General features: G+C 38.2%; 2 long non-coding RNA genes across 2 annotated transcripts; one reads left to right on the top strand and one right to left on the bottom strand.

Moving 5' to 3' along the window:
• The first annotated feature begins 6,763 nt into the window (after positions 1 to 6,763).
• LOC136264102 (uncharacterized) lies at positions 6,764 to 13,388 on the top strand. Its single transcript, XR_010704959.1, has 4 exons — positions 6,764 to 7,047; positions 11,475 to 11,521; positions 13,097 to 13,197; positions 13,248 to 13,388. It is a non-coding gene; the product is annotated as an uncharacterized lncRNA (long non-coding RNA).
• Positions 13,389 to 17,157: 3,769 nt separating this feature from the next.
• On the bottom strand, positions 17,158 to 23,115 carry LOC136264160 (uncharacterized). The gene is made up of 5 exons (XR_010704988.1): positions 22,837 to 23,115; positions 20,023 to 20,069; positions 17,900 to 17,938; positions 17,349 to 17,449; positions 17,158 to 17,298 (listed from the first exon to the last, which is right to left on the bottom strand). It is a non-coding gene; the product is annotated as an uncharacterized lncRNA (long non-coding RNA).
• Positions 23,116 to 23,466: the final 351 nt, after the last annotated feature.

The following is a 23,466-nucleotide window of genomic DNA, read 5'->3' as shown; positions in this document are numbered from 1 at the left end:
TAGCTACTTGTATGGGCATCTAAGGCAGCTGCCTCACGAAATTTTGGGTGGTTCAGTGAATTGACAAACTAAATAATCTGTCATTTTATATTTATTCAAAATTTTCATAAACTTTTAATGAGCTATGCTATCTAGTTTACCCAAGATAATGCTGAGGGAAGACCTCAGAAGTAATTCCAGATAGGCTCAGAGGTTTTAAGTTGTCATACAAGATCAATATACCCTAATAGAGCAGTCTGTCTCATCAATTTAAAAAATTCTGGCTACATCCTTATTTTAGTTTTTCATTCCTTTTTAATGATTGTTCTAATAGAATGACTGCTAAAGTCGTGTTATGGCAACTGCTTCACTAGGGTGTATCGTTCTTATGTAATAATCTGGATTAAACTCTCTATTGAAGTATGATTAGTATTTGACAACTTTCGTCATAAATTTTAAATTCACTGAAGCCAAGCAATTTATATAGCTAGAGTTGTACCTTCTGCATATGTATAATTTTAATCTAGGTATCTCAATAATTATCTACACTATTATCATGTGTACCTGGTTGATGGAAACTGGTTAATTTGTTGTATGGCTTAACCCATACAGGAAGACGGAGAAAGCCAGGAACAAAAATAGTATCAGACCTAAAATTTACTTTGCTTTCAACTAAGAGTAAATTACTGGGACTCGATGTAAATATGGAAATTATGTCACGTGTCATTTAGCTTCTAGTCTTTCAACTGCTATACTTACCTAGATTCCAAAATCAACTTATGTAGTTTTGTATAATTTTAATATTTCAAATTCAAGAATGCCTCAAGTGTTGATGGTTGTGATAAGTGATAGATGGTTGTATTCAGTTTTTTATTTGAAATGGTTTTGTTATTAAGGATTTGACTATATTTGTTTTGACTGCTATTAATGCTTTAAAAATCCTACCATCTTTTAATGTTGGTGCAAAAGCAACTATATGGGGTTGCAGATCCCATGCTGAAAAATTTTAAAAATCCATGGGAAAAGTTGTGGCATAGAGATTTTTAATAATTTTAGTATCAATTTGAATTCTAAAACTTCTACAGCTTCTAGGGGTGCAACATAGGTGCAACTCCCAGACTCGTTTGAAATTTATTTATTTACAGCTATATATATATATATATATATATATAACAATGTTCATGCTGTCCCACCTGTATGTCTGGTCTAGAATTGCCAGTGTTTGACATCATGAGTTGTATAAACAATGCTAATTTACACAGTACATTTAAGTCAACAGAACAGAATGATTATGTTATTGACATGCATAGGATAGACCTGTCCAGCCCACAACAAATATGCTTGCAGCACCTTTGCATATGGTGGGATGCCTGTTTCACACATTACAGCTCAGTCTAAAGCATTCCAGAACATCATTTACATGTAGTACTTTGTCAATAGCAAGTTATCTTGTTTATCGGCAAGTTACATTACTTAATGCTTTGTCACCTACCCACCAACCCTACTACTTCAGTCAAAAGAAAAAACCCAACCTTTCAGTGATTGACAACTGACATGGGATCCCAGTTTGGAGGGGCACAGTGTTTATTGCTTAAATTAACAGTAATTCTCAAGGAGATGACAATCTCTCAAGGGGAGCAATTTTAATAAAGATATTGCTGCAGCAACATCATCCCACCTCCTTTGCCTAAGAGATTTCACATGCCCCAGTGAAGTCCTGGGCTTGTCCAATTTATCACCAAGTTAGCTTAATTACATAAGCCATAACCATGCAATAGTTTTACTGGCCTGCCTAGGATGCATGTGAGATTGTGATGCTTGTGTGGATGATGTCATTTGGGTCAGGGGCTAAAATAGCTACTTTTTACAACTAGCCCAACTCAAAACCAGAGGGAGAGAGAGGCGCTATATTACACAGAGGCATAACCAGAAGGTGTGTGTGTTTTACAACTACAACAAAAAGTACTGGTAGCAGGGGTCTGGGGGCCCAGCTGTTGAAAGACTTTGAGCATTTTTATAGTACAAAAGTCAACTTGTTTCGACTTTTTATTTTATTGAGGATGTGTCAAACACATGCACCCTAGTGCATGATCATTATATGTGAGTCTATTGATTTCATTCTAATACTGCAGACTACAGTATGTAGTATGTGTAAACTCACCCCTATATGATAGGTGCAGGTCAGGTTTGCTACACGGTTTATATAAACTGTTAATACAATAAACTTGAATGATTTAGTTGAAAATAGTTATTTTGAGATTGGGTATTTTTAAAGTGAAATGTTATTTACAGTAAACTTTAATGATCTGTGCTAATTTTGCCTCACATGTACATTTTACAACTAGCCTATTCATCATTTACAACTAGCCAAAGGTCAGTTATAACTAGCTTTTTGGCCACAAATAGACCCCTTTTTTGCGGTACTCACATGTGGCTAGTATATGAAGGTGATGAACTATATGTAAATAAGGAAAGGAGTAGTAAGTCTAGTGAAAAGTAATAATGTTCAAGCATGTATGCAAGAAACTACCAATGTATCATGAAGAGTTTAATAACAAAAACTAAAGACAACATTACAATGACATACCCTGACATATTGCAGCTGATTGAACTGATACATCAACATTCTCTGAAAAACATTGAACATGTTTTTTGAAGTTGAGATATTCTTTTAACGTCACAGGAACACCTTTCTTCTTCATCACCTCAGAGTGCTCAGAGCAAAAGGCATTTCCAGGTAGAGGTCCATTGGAGCATGTTTTAACATAATTTAGATTGTTGGAAAATGCATCTTCGCTTTTATCAACATCAAACATGCATACAGGGTAGTGCAATTTCCAATTTCCATCAATGGCCCACAATTCTCCACATCCTACAGTTGAAAAATATGTGCTATATACATTAAACCAAATGCATACTGATATATTTCTGACCTCGTTTTTGCATTCATCAGAGCAATTTTCATGTTTATAAACTGAATTGGCCCTTTTTATGTCTACTTCTTCCATGTAATTTTCTTGGGCTTGGGGTCCACTGAAAATATAACTACGGTGATTCTCTTCAGACAATTCTTTTTCAATTTGATGTGTCCACCAAGCACTTGCTACACTCTTGCGGTGCAGAAGCTGACTAGTCTGTTGCTCTTGGGAGTCATCTGAACATATGTTAAAAGGTTACAAATTGAAGAATGACTGAAAGTAAGTGCAATATAACAATAAGATGGAAGTTATAGAGTCCTATGAAAATCGTAGGATATATTCATTAATGTAAGTACATATGTGATGTAGTGGTGACAAAACCTAGAGGGTCTATTGCCTAGTGTGTGGTTGGAACTATATAATCTATATACATATACTGTATGCCACGCATATTTCACTATATCTTCTTACATACGTATGCTAGAGTATCCACCATACATATCTAAATTTGATACGTTTACAACCATTTCACACAGTTTTTTTAATCGATGCTCACTGCATGTATCAGGAAAGCTCAATTTTATAGTGGCAAGAGTGGGTGGAAGGGTGGTATGACATTTTACAAAGCATAAAAATTAAAGCACCATTTTGGGAATCGGTATGGATAAGCCAAGTTATGAGCCAATTAGTACTCAAAACCAGCAACTCAATATTTAACACCGTGAAACTGTACAGCCACACAGCCATCTCTTAGTTGACATATAAGTCCCAGGCAAAGGGAGACCTCACACACTGAACTTATTACTTTATATATATTATTATTAAAATGTGACCGGGCCTGCAAAACACAGGGCGTGTGGCCACATAAACTTTGTCCACTTTTTATAACTTTGCTGACTCATAATTTCTTCTGTCATTTGGCTATGGCTAAGCAATGTTCATCACTTATTGTGAATTTAACTGGTCATGTAATGCAAGTTACAGAATGAAAATATTCTCTTCCAGCACTGAGATATGTTTTGTTCTGTGATGAGATTAGTGCATGCCGACATGCCCAATTTTCGCAGGTCCGGTCAGATATTTTATTTCATGTATTCATTTTGTAAAGCATGACGGTAAATTCTACACATACATTAAGCTCCAACTGTTTTGGAGATATATAGACCAGTATAATTGTCCTTACAATTTTATTTCACAGGGTTCCATTATAATATTTTATTAACAGAGGATGTCCAAAATTTCTAGGGAATGCTTTCAGACCTTTAGAATGCCTGTTCCTACCGGCTCATTGTCAATGTCGCAGAGCTCACACTACTGTCTCCAAGACTGAGCCAGTTGACCGAGCTGCTCACATCTGTCAACAACACAGCAGCACCAATCAACCGATTTTTGTCCACGTTGCTACCCCAACTGCTATACTATTCCGGACAACTGCTGCAGCTTAACTGACCATGCAACTGGCCCCAGCCAACCAGGCTGCAGTTGGCCACGGTTTACAGCCAACTCACATCACCAACTGGTTACTTGACTGACTCAACCTACTGTATGATTATAGTTTTCAACTGTAGTTGTGAAGTAAGAACCAATCTCCTAGGCTTAACTTTGTCATTGTCACAGCAGCTTCTTCGCATCTGCATCGTTCACTACTCACTCAGTGGTGGGGAGTACTGTGGCAACCAGCTACCAGGTATTAGCATTTGCTTACATCAAGAAGCCATTGAAGCCTATATCTTCACATTATAGACCCAAATTTCTAGTAATGGTTCTGGTTTTCACAATGAGTTCCAGTGAAAATCTATATACCCCAGGAACTTGAGAGTTTGAAGCGAGGACCTGTTAAGTACACCAGTCTGCATTGATTGGGTTTTGCTGAAACATACACTGTATTTGCTATGTGAGGTAGCTCAAATCAGGCAAAATGTTTCATGCTGATCAAAATGGTACAAAATGGACCACCACTGTAAGTCACCTTATACGTACTGTAGTTAAACAACACAGATGCATACTGGTGCTGTTAATTTTCACTGAACAACTGATTAAATGATTGGAGATCATTGAAACTCTAATAATCGATAATACTAATTGATAATTGGCTTCCAAAAGTTTTACTGAAATGCACACCTATATTTGAAATTTTGAGTAGCTGTAAGAGCATGCTGAACAAGCTTATCACGATAAACTTAGCAAATCAGGTCTCAGCTATTTCATGTTTTTATCAATAAAGAATAGTTTAGCATACTCTGGCACAGATTTACTGTTTAAGAATTGCACCTTGATAGTAAGTATTTAATTGTACCGATTAACTGATTACGAACAATTATTTATGACCAATTAATTGGAGATACATTCCGTAGCTGCACAGCGCCAATGTACAAACAAATCATGTTACTATACTGTGTTAACATACCTACTGCATTTGCTCTCAAGTTTACACTGTTGTATTTCTTCAGAAAATACTTTAAATTAATATAATTGTAGTTATTGGTTTCCCTCATCCACTCATTGTATACTTCTGTAGATCCTTCAAAGCTTGTCCAGCAATGATGCCTGCATAATAATACGGTGTGCATTAAATTGTGCTAGCAATAATGAACTGCAGAAGCTACAATACTTCACATACAATTCAAATTTTCCAATCACATTTTTATACTGTACATATACAAAAGATTAAACTTCGGTTGGTTTTAAAGTATAGTCATGAAATAGCTACGTACTGTGAAATAATGTGACACATATTAAAGTTCATTTTGTGGAATACTAGTAAATTCATTGGTAAGTTTAAGGCTCTGTTTGCTTAAATATACCGCACATAATCATACTTGTTTAAAATATACAAACGCACATTTGCACATTTGAGCTAGAGAACACAGCACACAAGCTAAGACAATTCACATATGATTTTTGAATAACACTGTATTGCCATGGTCAGCAAATTTACATGCAGGATTAACATAGCATGTGGACCCATAAACTAGCTACATAACCAGTGAAAGGTAGAATTTGTAATGTACAGCTTGATAACTTACCCAGCTGAAGCCCATTTTTCACACAGAGCTCTTTCGATATAGCAAACATTAGATGCTTTTACCAGGTCATTTTCATTGTCATAAAATCTGTATGAAACATGCACAATCAAGTATCTAGCATCATGATAGCTCACACTCTAACCTGTATCCACCAAAAGTATCTCCACCAAATGAGTCGTACCTGTAGTTGATACCACATGACTTACATCTTAAAATAATCTTCTGGGCTGGGACAGGGCCACTAATCATATAACAGATGACAGTAATTGGATTGTGGTTGATATGCAGTGTTGATGAGCATTGCAGACATTCAGTACACTTAGGGCCAAGAAACTTGTTAACTGGTTTACCAAGTTTCATTGTTGCCTATAAAAGATTCATATCTGACATTTATTTAAAAGCACAAACTGATACTTACCTCCCACAGGATTCTTTCTGATGGCTTTCCACAAAGTTCTTTGGTGACAGATGGCAATGCATCAGCTTCTGCTAACAACTGGTTGATAGTAGAGACTTCATAACTAGTTGAAAAAATTGAATTCATTATGGTGCAAATGAGAGCAGCTCTGTGATGCTTGTAGGTTGTTGGCACATGTTGTGAAAGCTGAATGAGCAAAGTTACTTGATCAAATTGTCCATTTTCCATTGAACCCAGTAGAAGCTTTTCTGAGAAATGGAAATAAAAATGTAATGATGTCTCCTGGCCTTACTGGTATTTATATAACTTATAATTAATCATATCTGTGATGTCAGATCCGTGTATTTTGGGGCCAATTATAAGTCTAAATTACAAACAGTAAAGTAAATAGGCGCTTCGCGCGCTGCGCGCGCGAAGCGCCTATTTACTTTACCGTTTGGTCACTAGGACATTAGGCAAATGGAATTCGCAAATTCCAATTGCATAAGTTTCAATGCTCAAAGTTTAAGAATTTATAAACACTGCTGACCTGGTTTGTTAACACGTCGAGGCGTTAATTTCCTCTGTTCCTGACATGGCAAATAATTAAAAATTTAGCGTTCATTCAGTACGCACGTGATGTAGTGGTACCAGGCTCTGTCCAGAACTCAAGTCTACCCCCAAGGAGTGGTCAGCACACAGAGAAAACTGCTCAAACGGACTAAAGGTAAGTAGGATAAGTAGATACACACGTTGAGATTATATTGTTTTGAAAGGCTAGTGTGGTACCAGACTACTTTCTCTAAATAAAATGCACCAGTTGGCGTGGCTATGGTAGTCTTGCGTAGACCAGACAGAATTTTTTCTTAGTGTGTGAGTGCGGAATAAGTGGCCAATCAGCACCCACCATAGAGCTGGTGAAACGTTACACAGAAATTCTATGGGAAGTGTACTAGATCACTTATTCCCCACCCACACACAAAAGAAGAAAGTCGGTCTGATCTTAGCTATATTGTAGTGAGTGGTGTTGAAATGGGCTCCTTCACCCCATTGGTATTCCCTACTTTTCGGGGGAATGGGAGGTGCGGCTAGTATTGCTTACAAGAGGTTAGCATTTCTGCCTGCTGCTTAGAAAGACCAGTAGTGTAGTGTCCTGGATTAGATGCTCCACCAGTTTTTCTTTACTGTAACCCTGCCAGTCCAGTTACTATCGCAGCACTTGACCTTGCAATGTGTGAGGGTCAGGTGCATGCTTCCATCACATGTACTTCAATTGCTGTTTCTTGTTTATTTACTTGTTATATTTCAAAAAAAAAAATCGCACAAAAAAACAAATCCAGTAGTATTGGCTACCAGCTTTTTTTAAAATGTGGGTTGTGGAGTAGAAAGAGCAATAAATGCATTGTATACAAACTGGTTAAACCTCTACCTTATCCCATCACCATTGTATGGCATGCATATGGGTTTAAGTCTCCACAAAGGACTCGACTGTATCGTTATTAGAAGTAGACAGCATGCCTATACTACCTACTGTCAAGGAGGTGTCACTCTAATGTATCCTGTATTGTACGATCTTCATCCTTTAAGGTTACGGAATAGTTTTAAATGCGTGGGCGGAACAAATTACAAAACCTGCTTTAAACCAAACAGGGATAAATAATTTCAACAACTGTGTTGTGTTAGCAATACAACTAATTGTGCTTGTTTGTTTTTACTACAGAACAACGACTGTTCTTGGGTGTGTGGTCTACAATAGAGCGATGTTTTATAAAAACGCACTGCCAAAAACCAGACTAACAGATTACTGAATCCTTATAATTTCAACACAAGTGGCTAAACAACTAAAATATCTAGGTCCTGTGGAAGCGATTTTTAAAGTTACTGGTAGTATAGACGTTTTATTGAACTTTTAGTAGTTTTTTCGGGTGAAACAAGCTCTTTGAAGGCTTGTATCCGAGTCACTGGAGAGAAACATGCCAAAAACACTTCCACAGGACCTAACAAATTTAATATACAGCATCACTATGCCCCAGAAAAGCCAATAGAGCCTACAGCTTTTGCTGTATTTGGCGGCAGAAAAACATGGTAGTGACAGCTGGAGCTGAGCGATGTAAGGGCTGGCTTACTTGTGTTACTACAACAAATTGTAGTGTTCCACCTGCCTCAAACTACACTGTAGCTACATAAAAACATTAAATATGAAGGGCTTCACCTTCATTTAAAACTTTTCACACTGCTAGACTGGTTTCATAAGCTTCTCAAAAAATATCGTTAGGCATTCAAAATTTTGAATGATTGCCCATGACTATACCGTAACCTTAAACAAGGGATTTTTGGCATAGGACAGTACAAGCATCATTTTAAGTAGCACTTTTACATTCAATAATTGTAATGTGATCTTGGAAACCTACCTTTTTGGTTTATTTTCTGTTTAATAGCTTAAATGAGGTATTGGGTGCTTATCTATCTTGTGTTAAAATTTTAGTTTAATATCCTGAGACGTGGCTGGTTTACTGTCCGGTACATTACAAACTAGTGCAATAAGGTTTGTGAGTGATTAAGGGTGACAAGTGGTGTTTACCAATAATTCCATACATGGTCTGATATAATCACCGAAGTTCCTAGGAAAAAGAAGCTTTGGGTGGGAAACTTTACAGCACGAAAGTTTAATAGTTGCTTTTATCCAAACAAATTGTTGAAATTTTCATTTAAGTTTTTGCTGTATGTAGAAGTCAAGGGTCAAGGTACACTCTTGGTAAGAAATCCAACTTTTGTGGATCGTCAACCACCCTGAGATCATAAGGCAGGCAATGTACTAGAGCAGACGCCTTATTCCTTATACAGACACCTTATAAATTTGTATTTCATGGCCAACATCAAAGGTGGGGGTATTGCTACTAGGTATAGCCTAAATATTTCTTTTCAAAGTTAACCCTTAAATCTCCTTTTCGAAAATGCATGTTTACACAATATGGACTCGCATGGTGACACTAGGTGAGATAACTTAATTCTTACAGCCTACAAACACACATAGATTTAAAAAGTGTGTCCACTGCAGGGGCGGATCCAGGGGGTGGGGGCTTTGGGGGCTGAAGCCCCCCCCCTCCCTTCATATTTAGGCTTTACTTGATCAATATGCTGAGTATTATAATGAAATTTTGTCTTAGCATAATTATATGATCACCAATAAACAAATACTCATAAAACCACCTTATAAACATCTTTCCAAGGTATTATCAGTGGATTTATGCTAAAGTTTATGCAACAAGGACCCGGATCAGCATTGGAGGTGTACAAGATCGAGATACTCTAATAGAGCAGTCAGCTGACTACTCTAATAGAACATTCACTGGAAACATGTAGTTGGTTCTGTTATGGAATTTTTCCAAATCTGCCTGCACCTATACATACAATGAAGTGCATTGGTTTGTTTAAAGGGCTTCATTCATCTACTTGTGTAGTTAATATGTATGGCAATACTTAATTCAGGTACACAATTTCCATTGAAAATGCTCTCAGATTCAATCTTGTATTGTTCAAATTTCGAAATTTTCCACTTTCAACATTATTATTTTAACATGCACCTATTCAGTGTTGTGCAATTGTGAGAGGGGTGCATCATGTACTTGGTTGTCTGTACCTACCCAAGCTTTTCCATGAGCAAAATGCTTCAGAGAGCCATACCTATAATCTACAGGCAGTATATAAAATATCTACAGGCAGAAAATATTATGAATTTTATGTGAAAACGTCTCCAAATTGCAGTATTTTAGCAACTATTTTTCAAAAATTTTCCTGGGGGGCATGTGCCCCCCAGACCCCCCTAGTTCCAACATGCTTCGCATGCTGGGAAGTGTGCTTTGCACACCTCTACCCAAAGAGATTAGACCTTGAGGTAGCCCTCCCCTTTTATAAATCCTAGATCCGCCCCTGCACTGGGCTACTTGGAGGAGCACTGTGACTACAGTGGCTTACTTATTATGAAGTGACAAGTCAAGTCTCCGTGTTTCATAATTCTTGCCACATGCTTACTTTTGATTGTGGGATTACTCACGTAAATCATATATTGCCTGATACAAAAATTCACGACAAGTCCAATGGAAGTCACTGCAAGGTGATAGGAGCAACTACCATCGAGTCATCGACCATTTTATAGAGGTATGTAATAAAAAGTTTGCATGTTCCCTACCAAAAAGTTATTTTCATGGCCTCACCATGTAACATTAGGGTAAAACTCTAGGTATCATTTTAATCCTTGTTCCATCACAAGTAGAATAATGTAAATCGCATAGCCATAGAATGGATGCTTCGAAAGTTACAGCGCTCTATGCAAGGCATGCGTATTTATTAAGTTTAAATCCAGTTTTCTTGATTATGCAGGTTTAAGGGTTAAGTGTTGCTAAAGGTAAAAGTTTCACAAATACAGTGGAACCTGTCTATAATGGTCACCTTGGGACCAGATATACCTGGCCTTTATATACAGGTGGCTGTTATAGAGAAAACCTGCATAAGGTGGTCAGCAGCTTTTAGTGGCTATGACCGTTATAAATGAGTAATTATTATAAAGAGGCTCGCGCCAACCGCAATGTAGTAATATTTTAGTACAGAAACGGCAAGGTGAGTCTGTTATGGATGTTGGTTATAGCTATTGAATACGATTAAGCAATGAAGACTGATAGATTATATAGTATTCATTGAAAGGCAGGAAGTGTGATAATTGCGCATTAATTGAAATGATGCCGTGGTGCCAGGCAATTTGCTTAACAAGCCACCATAAAAGGTAGCGACCGCTATACGAAGAAGAAAGTTATGTATACAGTGATTCATGGGCAAATTCTTGGTTGGCCGTTATACGCGTTAGACAGGTGACCGCTTAATGCAGACCACAATGCATACATTTGTATTGGAAAATATTTGGGACCTCATGACCATGGCCGTTATACAAAGGTGACCGCTTAATCCAGGTGACCATAACACAGGTTCCACTGTACTACCCAAATGTATTACTCTCTATGGGAGGTCTAAATATTTCAAGGATAAAATTTTGCTAATAACCCCCCCAACACTGCACAATCACCAAAAAAAAGTTTCCCCTCGAAATATTTAGGCTATACGGTATATGCAGTGTAATGCACTTGATTTATTTTTTTGTAGCCAGATGATAGAGCGCTGGTATCACATACCCAAGAAAAATTCTAAGTGTAAGTTTAACTGTTAAATGAAAGTATGAATATACTCATTTGATAGTTGTTCTCCACACTACATAATGCCCTTGACTTCTCTACTACTCTAGATCTTTTGTGTCACAAATTCTATTTGTATATTGTATCATTGTCAAGTTTCATGGTAGTGAATTATTCTTCCCTAAGATTGGCCATGCATTGTGACATGTTTAGTGCATGCTTGTAAGTTTAAAGTTCACTCTCAGTGTGCTCCAGTACAAGTCCGTCCCGTCCAGTTATTTAATGAGCTTTATCCACAATTACATCATAGCACAAAAATGGCAATAAGAGTGGGGATTGTTTGTACAGATAGCCATTAGAAGGGATAACTTTTGAGATTTTCCTCGTTAAGAAAGTGAGAGAAATCTCTGGTAAGACTTGTTTGTTAACTATCTTTCTATGTAGAAGCATGCACAGTTGCTCTTCTCGAACACTCCAGATCTGGTTTTGAAAATAAAACCAGAGCTAGGTAAGTATCTAAAAGTGTGAAAATGCATTCCCCAACAGAGTTTTCTCCTGCTGTCTTCATGGGAAACATCTCAAAAGCTTATCCCTTCCAATGGCTCTGTACAAAGTACCCCCACTTATAATTGTGAATGAAACTCTTTTGGGACCTTTGAAATGTAGCCCACCTAACTGTGCTAGTGATGACGTGGTATAACAGGAAGAGTAAAATTAATGCTAGATGGCATGTTATGCACAGAAGTATCTTCTAAACTGTTTTATAGTTTAACTATCATGTTTTTTCTCGCCAATCCTCTCAACAAAGCCTCAAAGCTGCTCTTCATTTTCATTCACGTTCGTAAGGGACATACCCACTTTCAACTCAAAGGGATAAGCTATTCCTGGAAGTCTACAAGGCCTGCACCAATGTTTTTCAGTTATTAAATGCCTGTAAAACTTGAAGAGAAAGTAAATCAAAAAGTCTAAGGAGAGTCGTGTCACCCATGTTTCAGCCTGCCAGAAAGAAATCACCTCAAAGCAAAGTTTACTCGTAACTGTTTATTACAAACTTCATTTCGCTTTTCTTACGTACAAGCTGCTTTTATCATTTAACGATTTTGCTCACGTAGGTGTGTATGGACCAACATAGATAAGTAGATAGGCATGCACACACACACACAGTGACCCACACACACTGCACACACACACACACTGCACTACTCACACACACACATGCACACTACACACACCACCACCCACACATATACACATGCTACACACTACACAGAGACACGCACACACACACACACACACACTAATACACACATACTGCACTACACACAGAAACACACACACACTGCATACACAAATACACACATACACACGTACTACACAAATACACACTACACCACACATACTCTACACACTACACACACATGCTACGCACTACAAAGAGACACACAGACACACACTGCACTACATACAGGTGCACACACTACACACACACACACACACTGCACTCACCACACACATACTACACACACACGTACACATGCATGTGCTTTCTCCATTTTCCGTTTTGTTATATCATGTTCAACTCTAACTTTGTAGGTGTGCTGTAAGAATCTGGAGATGTATGTGTTATAGAGAAGACACCAAGGAACAAGATGGTCGATTCGAACCATGCTAGACACAGTGTAGTGTTTCTCAATGTAAGCTACATTCTGTTCTGTGTTGCTGCTTATTATCATGTGTACTGCAGGTCATCAATACTCTTGAGAACTGTTTCCTAATACTGCTAAAGTATATTGTGACAAACTTGACTTTTCACGTGTAATGTGTGCTATGAAATAGTGTTGTATAGTTCATTCAGAGCTTTGTTAAGAATTCCAATTTATACTTACGGTTTGTTACTGGGGTTTTGCATAATACGGAGCTACACCGTTCAAACTCTTGATAATGTACCCGATGATGACACTACTACCTAAGATGACACTACTAGCTACTGTACACCATGTAGGGTGATATAAGGGTGTTGGAGTAGGTGGGGCACCACTTTTGGCTGAATTATGCAAAAAAAATTGCAAACTCAATCTTGATGAAACAAAAGGTAGAAACATGCGACACTTGGTGTTTATTTATAATGGCAATTCAGGTTAACTTTTTCCGTATTGAGTGCCTCTAAATAATCATTGTTGTGTTTAGCTTTGTTTATGTGTCTCTGTAGCTACCTTGGAAACAGTCTTAAACTGTATTATGAAGGTGCTTATTGATCAGTGTATTAGGTCCCTATTACCTCTGAGATAGGATAACCTCCTTGTAACAGTAAAATATCAACAAACTTGCAATTGGTTGGTCCCAAAGTGTCTGTTAAATTAATATAATATTAATTATATAGAGGTTATACTGTAATGTCACTATTGCTGCCAAACATGACACCACTAGTTACACACTGTAGAATGATAATGTCACTATATATATAGTTAGCCAACATGACACTATTATAGTTGCACACTGTAGTGTGATGATGTCACTATAACAATAGTTACCTAACATGACACTACTAGCTATGCACTGTTTGGTAATAATGTCACTACATGACACTACTACTTACACACTGTAGGGTGATAATGTCACTACATGACACTACTAGTTACACACTGTAGGGTGATAATGTCACTACAAGACACTACTAGTTACACACTGTAGCATAACACTACTAGTTACACACTGCAGGGTGATGATGTCACTACAAGACACTACTAGTTACACACTGTAGGGTGATAATGTCACTACATGACACTACTACCTACACACTGAAGGGTGATGATGTCACTACAAGACACTACTAGCTACACACTGTAGCATGACACTACTAGTTACACACTGTAGGGTGATAATGTCACTACAAGACACTACTAGCTACACACTGTAGCATATATGACACTACTAGTTACACACTGTAGCATGACACTACTAGTTACACATTGTAGGATGATAATGTCACTACAAGACACTACTAGCTACACACTGTAGCATAACACTACTAGTTACACACTGTAGGGTGATGATGTCACTACATGACACTACTAGTTACAAACTGTAGGGTGATGATGTCACTACAAGACACTACTAGCTACACACTGTAGCATAACACTACTAGTTACACACTGTAGGGTGATGATGTCACTACATGACACTACTAGTTACAAACTGTAGGGTGATGATGTCACTACATGACACTAATAATTACACACTGTAGGGTGATCATTTCACTATACTATAGTTACCCAACATGACACTACTAGCTACACGCTGTAGAGTGATGATGTCAATACATGGCACTACTAGCTACACGCTGTAGAGTGATGATGTCAATACATGGCACTACTAGCTACACACTGTAGGGTGATGATGTCACTATAACAATAGTTACCCAACATGACACTACTAGTTATTGTACACACTGTAGGGTGATGATGTTACTACATGAAGCTACTAGTTACACACTGTAGGGTGATGATGTCACTATAACAATAGTTACCCAACATGACACTACTAGTTATTGTACACACTGTAGGGTGATGATGTTACTACATGAAGCTACTAGTTACACACTGTAGGGTGATGATGTCACCATTTGACACTACTAGCTACACACTGTAGGGTGATAATGTCACTACATGATGCTACTCAGTAGTTACACACTGTATTGCGATGCATATGATGTCACTACATGACACTACTAGTTACACACTGTAGAGTGACGATGTCACTATACTATAGTTACCCAACATGACACTACTAGCTACACAATGTATGGTGATAATCTCACAGCATGGCAATACAGCTAATACTAGTTACACACTGTATGGTGATGTAATGTCCCAACATGCCACAATAACTAGTGTCATATATGTTGGGTACGTAACTATATAGTGACATCATCACCCTACAGTGTGTGGCAAGTAGTGTGTTGTAGTGACATCATCACCCTACAGTGTGTAACTATTAGTGTCATGTAGTGACATCGTCACCCTACAGTGTGTAACTAGTAGTGTCATGCTACAGTGTGTAGCTAGTAGTGTCTTGTAGTGACATCATCACCCTACAATATAGTGTGTAAGTAGTAGTGTCATGTAGTGACACTATCACCCTACAGTGTGTAACTAGTAGTGTCATGTAGTGGCATCATCACCCTACAATGTGTAACTAGTAATGTCATGTAGTGGCATCATCACCCTACAGTGTGTAACTAGTAGTGTCATGCTACAGTGTGTAACTAGGAGTGTCTTGTAGTGACATCATCAACCTACAGTGTGTAACTAGTAGTGTCATGTAGTGACATCATCACCCTACAGTGTGTAACTAGTAGTGTTATGCTACAGTGTGTAGCTAGTAGTGTCTTGTAGTGACATCATCACCCTACAGTGTGTAACTAGTAGTGTCATGTAGTGACATCATCACCCTATACAGTGTGTAACTAGTAGTGTTATGCTACAGTGTGTAGCTAGTAGTGTCTTGTAGTGACATCAATCACCTTACAGTTTGTAACTAGTAGTGTCATGTAGTGACATCATCATCCTACAGTGTGTAACTAGTAGTGTCATGCTACAGTGTGTAGCTAGTAGTGTCTTGTAGTGACATTATCACCATACAGTGTGTAACTAGTAGTGTCATATATGCTACAGTGTGTAGCTAGTAGTGTCTTGTAGTGACATTATCACCCTTACAGTGTGTAACTAATAGTGTCATGCTACAGTGTGTAGCTAGTAGTGTCTTGTAGTGACATCATCACCCTTCAGTGTGTAGGTAGTAGTGTCATGTAGTGAAATTATCACCCTACAGTGTGTAACTAGTAGTGTTATGCTACAGTGTGTAACTAATAGTGTCTCGTAGTGACATTATCTCCCTACAGTGTGTAAGTAGTAGTGTCATGTAGTGACATTATCACCCTACAGTGTGTAAGTAGTAGTGTCATGTAGTGACATTATTACCAAGCAGTGCATAGCTAGTAGTGTCATGTTAGGTAACTATTGTTATAGTGACATTATCACACTACAGTGTGCAACTATAATAGTGTCATGTTGGCTAACTATATAGTGACATTATCATTCTACAGTGTGTAACTAGTGGTGTCATGTTTGGCAGCAATAGTGACATTACAGTATAACCTCTATATAATTAATATTATATTAATTTAACAGACACTTTGGGACCAACCAATTGCAAGTTTGTTGATATTTTACTGTTACAAGGAGGTTATCCTATCTCAGAGGTAATAGGGACCTAATACACTGATCAATAAGCACCTTCATAATACAGTTTAAGACTGTTTCCAAGGTAGCTACAGAGACACATAAACAAAGCTAAATACAACAATGACTATTTAGAGGCACTCAATACGGAAAAAGTTAACCTGAATTGCCATTATAAATAAACATCAAGTGTCGCATGTTTCTACCTTTTGTTTCATCAAGATTAAGTTTGCAATTTTTTTTTGCATAATTCAGCCAAAAGTGGTGCCCCACCTACTCCAACACCCTTATATCACCCTACATGGTGTACAGTAGCTAGTAGTGTCATCTTAGGTAGTAGTGTCATCATTGGGTACATTATCAAGGGTTTGAACGGTGTAGCTCCGTATTATGCAAAACCCCAGTAACAAACCATAAGTATAAATTGGAATTCTTAACAAAGCTCTGAATGAACCATACAACACTATTTCATAGCACACATTACACGTGAAAAGTCAAGTTTGTCACAATATACTTTAGCAGTATTAGGAAACAGTTCTCAAGAGTATTGATGACCTGCAGTACACATGATAATAAGCAGCAACACAGAACAGAATGTAGCTTACATTGAGAAACACTACACTGTGTCTAGCATGGTTCGAATCGACCATCTTGTTCCTTGCTGTCTTCTCTATAACACATACATCTCCAGATTCTTATAGTACACCTACAAAGTTAGAGTTGAACATGATATAACAAAACGGAAAATGGAGAAAGCACATGCACACACATACTTTTGGACTACATTATCCAACACGCACACACGCACATGCACACACTAACAAAGCAAAAAAAAAGCAGAGCCATGTGAAGCACAGCTACAATGCTTGCCATCCAGTAAACCAGAGCTGGGATGCCTGTGCACTACTCAGGAGCTTGAGCTTCAATAAACCACAGGAGAACTGTCCGAGTCTCATGGAGAGAGGTTGCAGAACTATACAGTATTATCATACTGTAGGATATACATTTTAAAATGCAATTCGTTACAGTGACTGTATATTGTTTCACTTCCACAGAGTTTCGAATGAGACCAAAAAGCTGCTAAAGACCAAATGGCCTTGCTTCATGTCGGATTTGTCAAACCCAATAAATGTGTATAGCATATAAGTACACTCACCAGCAGTAACATGTAATTCTTGGGTGTCCAGTAGCATGTCTGTAAAAAAGAGATGTAATGAAAATTAGACTCTGGGATGGGTGTGAAACTGCAGTATGCAAACTATAGACACTACTATAGTACATGACACTACACAGAGAAACATGTAGTGAGAGACATGTGTATCCATGTATCACAAACACAGAGACACATGTAGCAGCATTACATTATGACTACATGTGTCTCTGTGTACATGTGTCTACTGTTGCTAAACTACATGACACTACTATAGCGTGTGTGGTGTGTGCGTGTGTAGTGTGTGTGTGTAGCATGTATGTGTAGGGTATGTGTGTAGTGTGTGTGTGTAGTGTGTGGTATGTGTGTAGTGTTCGTGTGCATGCCTTAGTGTAGTGTGCGCGTGTGTGTCTCTGTGTAGTATGTAGAAAGTCTGTGTGTAAGGTATGTGTGTAGAGTGTGTGTGTGTGTGTGCAGTGTACGTGTGTGTGTAGTATGTGTGTGGTGAGTGCAGTGTGTGTGTGTGTGTGTGTATGTGTGTGTGTGTGTGTGTGTGTGTGGTGTGTGCACCTGTATGTAGTGCAGTGTGTGTCTGTGTGTCTCTTTGTAGAGCGTAGCATGTGTGTGTAGTGTGTAGAGCGTGTGTGGTGTAGTGTGTATTTGTGTAGTACGTGTGTATGTGTGTATTTGTGTATGCAGTGTGTGTGTGTGTTTCTTTGTGTAGTGCAGTATGTGTGTATTAGTGTGTGTGTGTTCGCGTGTGTGTCTCTGTGTAGTGTGTAGCATGTGTATGTGTGTGTGGTGGTGTGTGTGTAGTGTGCATGTGTATGTGTAGTGTGTGTGTATGTGTGTGTGTGTGTGTGTGTGTGTGTGTGTGTGTGTGTGTGTGTGTGTGTGTGTGTAGTGCAGTGTGTGTGTGTGTGTGTGTGCGTGTGTGTGTAGTGCAGTGTGTGTGTGTGTGCAGTGTGTGTGGGTCACTGTGTGTGCGTGTGTGTGTGCATGCCTATCTACTTATTTATGTTGGTCCATACACACCTACGTGAGCAAAATCGTTAAATGATAAAAGCAGCTTGTACGTAAGAAAAGCGAAATGAAGTTTGTAATAAACAGTTACGAGTAAACTTTGCTTTGAGGTGATTTCTTTCTGGCAGGCTGAAACATGGGTGACACGACTCTCCTTAGACTTTTTGATTTACTTTCTCTTCAAGTTTTACAGGCATTTAATAACTGAAAAACATTGGTGCAGGCCTTGTAGACTTCCAGGAATAGCTTATCCCTTTGAGATGAAAGTGGGTATGTCCTTTACTAACGTGAATGAAAATGAAGAGCAGCTTTGAGGCTTTGTTGAGAGGATTGGCGAGAAAAAACATGATAGTTAAACTATAAAACAGTTTAGAAGATACTTCTGTGCATAACGTACCATCTAGCATTAAATTTACTCTTCCTGTTATATCACGTCATCACTAGCACAGTTAGGTGGGCTACATTTCAAAGGTCCCAAAAGAGTTTCATTCACAATTACAAGTGGGGGTACTTTGTACAGAGCCATTGGAAGGGATAGGCTTTTGAGATGTTTCCCATGAAGACAGCAGGAGAAAACTCTGTTGGGGAATGCATTTTCACACTTTTAGATACTTACCTAGCTCTGGTTTTATTTTCAAAACCAGATCTGGAGTGTTCGAGAAGAGCAACTGTGCATGCTTCTACATAGAAAGATAGTTAACAAACAAGTCTTACCAGAGATTTCTCTCACTTTCTTAACGAGGAAAATCTCAAAAGTTATCCCTTCTAATGGCTATCTGTACAAACAATCCCCACTCTTATTGCCATTTTTGTGCTATGATGTAATTGTGGATAAAGCTCATTAAATAACTGGACGGGACGGACTTGTACTGGAGCACACTGAGAGTGAACTTTAAACTTACAAGCATGCACTAAACATGTCACAATGCATGGCCAATCTTAGGGAAGAATAATTCACTACCATGAAACTTGACAATGATACAATATACAAATAGAATTTGTGACACAAAAGATCTAGAGTAGTAGAGAAGTCAAGGGCATTATGTAGTGTGGAGAACAACTATCAAATGAGTATATTCATACTTTCATTTAACAGTTAAACTTACACTTAGAATTTTTCTCGGGTATGTGATACCAGCGCTCTATCATCTGGCTACAAAAAATAAATCAAGTGCATTACACTGCATATACCGTATAGCCTAAATATTTTGAGGGGAAACTTTTTTTTGGTGATTGTGCAGTGTTGGGGGGGGGAGGGTTATCATCAAAATTTTATCCTTGAAATATTTAGACCTCCCATAGAGAGTAATACATTTGGGTAGTACAGTGGAACCTGTGTTACGGTCACCTGGATTAAGCGGTCACCTGGATTAAGCGGTCACCTTTGTATAACGGCCATGGTCACGAGGTCCCAAATATTTTCCAATACAAATGTATGCATTGTGGTCTGCATTAAGCGGTCACCTGTCTAACGCGTATAACGGCCAACCAAGAATTTGCCCATGAATCACTGTATACATAACTTTCTTCTTCGTATAGCAGTCGCTACCTTTTATGGTGGCTTGTTAAGCAAATTGCCTGGCACCACGGCATCATTTCAATTAATGCGCAATTATCACACTTCCTGCCTTTCAATGAATACTATATAATCTATCAGTCTTCATTGCTTAATCGTATTCAATAGCTATAACCAACATCCATAACAGGCTCACCTTGCCGTTTCTGTACCAAAATATTACTACATTGCGGTTGGCGCGAGCCTCTTTATAATAATTACTCATTTATAACGGTCATAGCCACTAAAAACTGCTGACCACCTTATGCAGGTTTTCTCTATAACAGCCACCTGTATATAAAGGCCAGGTATATCTGGTCCCAAGGTGACCATTATAGACAGGTTCCACTGTATTTGTGAAATTTTTACCTTTAGCAACACTTAACCCTTAAACCTGCATAATCAAGAAAACTGGATTTAAACTTAATAAATACGCATGCCTTGCATAGAGCGCTGTAACTTTCAAAGCATCCATTCTATGGCTATGCGATTTACATTATTCTACTTGTGATGGAACAAGGATTAAAATGATACCTAGAGTTTTACCCTAATGTTACAACGTGAGGCCATGAAAATAACTTTTTGGTAGGGAACATGCAAACTTTTTATTACATACCTCTATTAAATGGTCGATGACTCGATGATAGTTGCTCCTATCACCTTACAGTGACTTCCATTGGACTTGTCGTGAACTTTTGTATCAGGCAATATATGATTTACGTGAGTAATCCCACAATCAAAAGTAAGCATGTGGCAAGAATTATGAAACACGGAGACTTGACTTGTCGATGTTCATCACTTCATAATAAGTAAGCCACTGTAGTTACAGTGCTACTCCAAGTAGCCCAGTGGACACACTTTTTAAATCTATGTGTGTTTGTAGGCTGTAAGATTTAAGTTATCTCACCTAGTGTCACCATGCGAGTCCATATTGTGTAAACATGCATTTTCGAAAATCAGATTTAAGGGTTAACCTTGAAAAGAAATATTTAGGCTATTTAGTACATTGCCTGCCTTATGATCTCAGGGTGGTTGACGATCCACAAAAGTTGGATTTCCTACCAAGAGTGTACCTTGACCCTTGACTTCTACATACAGCAAAAACAAAAACTTAAATGAAAATTTCAACAATTTGTTTGGATAAAAGGAACTATTAAACTTTCGTGCTGTAAAGTTTCCCACCCAAAGCTTCTTTTTCCTAGGAGCTTCGGTGATTATATCAGACCATGTATGGAATTATTAGTAAACACCACTTGTCACCCTTAATCACTCACAAACCTTAATGCACTAGTTTGTAATGTACCAGACAGTAAACCAGCCACGTCTCAGGATATCAAACTAAAATTTTAACACAAGATAGATAAGCACCCAATACCTCATTTAAGCTATTAAACAGAAAATAAACCAAAGAGGTAGGTTTCCAAGATCACGTTACAATTATTGAATGTAAAATTGCTACTTGAAATGATGCTTGTACTGTCCTATGCCAAAAATCCCTTGTTTAAAGGATGAAGATCGTACAATACAGGATACATTAGAGTGACACCTCCTTGACAGTAGGTAGTATAGGCATGCTGTCTACTTCTAATAACGATACAGTCGAGTCCTTTGTGGAGACTTAAACCCATATGCATGCCATACAATGGTGATGGGGTAAGGTAGAGGTTTAATCAGTTTGTATACAATGCATTTATTGCTCTTTCTACTCCACAATCCACATTTTTAAAAAAGCTGGTAGCCAATACTACTGGATTTATTTTTTAGCGTGATTTTTTTTTTTTTTTTGAAATATAACAAGTAAATAAACAAGAAACAGCAATTGAAGTACATGTGATGGAAGCATGCACCTGACCCTCACACATTGCAAGGTCAAGTGCTGCGATAGTAACTGGACTGGCAGGGTTACAGTAAAGAAAAACTGGTGGAGCATCTAATCCAGGACACTACACTACTGGTCTTTCTAAGCAGCAGGCAGAAATGCTAACCTCTTGTAAGCAATACTAGCCGCACCTCCCATTCCCCCGAAAAGTAGGGAATACCAATGGGGTGAAGGAGCCCATTTCCACATCACTCACTATAATATAGCTAAGATCAGACCGACTTTCTTCTTTTGTGTGTGGATGGGGAATAAGTGATCTAGTACACTTCCCATAGAATTTCTGTGTAACGTTTCACCAGCTCTATGGTGGGTGCTGATTGGCCACTTATTCCGCACTCACACACTAAGAAAAAATTCTGTCTGGTCTACGCAAGACTACCATAGCCACGCCAACTGGTGCATTTTATTTAGAGAAAGTAGTCTGGTACCACACTAGCCTTTCAAAACAATATAATCTCAACGTGTGTATCTACTTATCCTACTTACCTTTAGTCCGTTTGAGCAGTTTTCTCTGTGTGCTGACCACTCCTTGGGGGTAGACTTGAGTTCTGGACAGAGCCTGGTACCACTACATCACGTGCGTACTGAATGAACGCTAAATTTTTAATTATTTGCCATGTCAGGAACAGAGGAAATTAACGCCTCGACGTGTTAACAAACCAGGTCAGCAGTGTTTATAAATTCTTAAATTTTGAGCATTGAAACTTATGCAATTGGAATTTGCGAATTCCATTTGCCTAATGTCCTAGTGACCAAACGGTAAAGTAAATAGGCGCTTCGCGCGCGCAGCGCGCGAAGCGCCTATTTACTTTACCGTTTGTAATATTAGACTTATAATTGGCCCCAAAATACACGGATCATGTCAACGGGCCAGGCAGAGGAGACTAGACACACATCATAGCCCTTACATAATGACAAAGTGATCATGAGTAGCAATTTCCTATGAGCAAACCACGGACAGTAGTGATGGTTTACACAGTTCTTATTGTTTTTCTTTTAGCTTATAGCTTTACACTGAACTTTTTCAATAAAAGATAAAATTAGCAACAAACAATTTAATTATATTTAAGCCTAAATGATGAAAATTAAAGGCTTTATGATTATTGCTAGTAAGCA

This window comes from Dysidea avara, chromosome 8 (genome assembly GCF_963678975.1).
Source record: "Dysidea avara chromosome 8, odDysAvar1.4, whole genome shotgun sequence".
In the NCBI taxonomy this organism is placed as follows: Eukaryota; Metazoa; Porifera; class Demospongiae; order Dictyoceratida; family Dysideidae; genus Dysidea; species Dysidea avara.
This window is presented reverse-complemented; position numbering and strand designations above follow the sequence as displayed.